The sequence below is a fragment of the Physeter macrocephalus genome, chromosome 9 (genome assembly GCF_002837175.3).
Source record: "Physeter macrocephalus isolate SW-GA chromosome 9, ASM283717v5, whole genome shotgun sequence".
NCBI lineage: Eukaryota > Metazoa > Chordata > Mammalia > Artiodactyla > Physeteridae > Physeter > Physeter macrocephalus.
The window spans coordinates 30441688-30443124 of NC_041222.1; positions in this window are offsets into that span (position 1 = coordinate 30441688).

A 1437-nucleotide genomic window follows, 5' to 3' on the forward strand; every position below is an offset into this window, starting at 1 on the left:
CTGGAAAATAGAAGGGAAGTGCTTCTAGAACTCAGGATATAATGTTACACCGGGGAATACCATGCCCTCTTTTTATTTTAACGTGGAAATTTTTTTTTAAATGCAGAGACACTAGGTCTGGACTGGCTGAGAGAGAGTTCACAAATTATTGCAGAACAGGTGCTTTTTTGTAAACTCAGGACTTTTGTTTCCCAGTTCACTTTTGCTACAATTCACTTGCATTCAATCCGGTGGGAGCTCCAATTAAGCAAATTATCTGGGTGAAGCAATTTATGAAACAAGAAATAACTTACAGTCAAACTCCACTTCTTCCTTATTTCTATTTATCTTTCCCTCATGGACTGATGCAATTATCGCTCAGCCAGGGACTAACATAAATATTGATCAGAACAACAACACTACCGATTACTGCTTGGTATGGCTTCAGTTCAACTTATATCTCCTTACTGCCTTTCCTCATGCAAAGGTTAACTTTTCTCTCATTTCTAAGTTCCTTTTTGCTTCAGTTTTTCTCTCAGGACAATTTAATTTACAATTGACCCAACTGGATTGATCCAAAGCCACATAATTTTCCCTCCAGCGTCACAAAATCTATTGTTGAAAGTAGACATTTATACACTGTTATACACTATGTAAACCAAAGGAGCTGACTTAATTAAGGAAAATCAGGAGGAGCTAATTTTTCAAAATGTGGGCTGAGCACATGCATTTGTCTTCTCTCTTTTCTCTGAATCTGTAATGGCAACTCCTAAGAGTGACAGAAGCCAGCATGGAGACGTCTGCTGACGAGAGATTAAAGAAATTCTTGGCATGTGGGACCTCTAGAAATGTGAAATAGATTGGCATCAAATTTTTCATCAGAATAAATACAAGCTAAAGGCAGCAATTCTGTCCTTCAAACTTTGAAAGTAAAATGATTTAGAACCTGTAATTCTAAACCTAGCCAATTTTTAGATGGATTCTGAGGGCAAAATGGAGTTCTTTTCAATACGACATCATGTTAAAATGTTACTTCTCTGGCTCACTCACCTCTGCCCTGACAGGCGCCCACTAGCACGCTGCCCGCTGTGCTGCTCTGCCCGGCCTCAGCTCTGCCCGGGCTCAGCCACCACCTTCAATATCTCTGTATGCCCTTTATGTAAGTTTAAGAAGCATATTGGGAGACCTTCAAGATGGGGGAGGAGTAAGACATGGAGATCACCTTCCTCCCCACAGATACATCAGAAATACATCTACATGTGGAACAACTCCTCCAGAACACCTACTGAACGCTGGCAGAAGACCTCAGACCTCCCAAAAGGCAAAAAACTCCCCACGTACCTGGGTAGGGCAAAAGAAAAAAGAAAAAACAGAGACAAAAGGAAAGGGACGGGACCTGCACCTCTGGGAGGGAGCTGTGAAGGAAGAAAAGTTTCCACACACTAGGAAGCCCCTTCG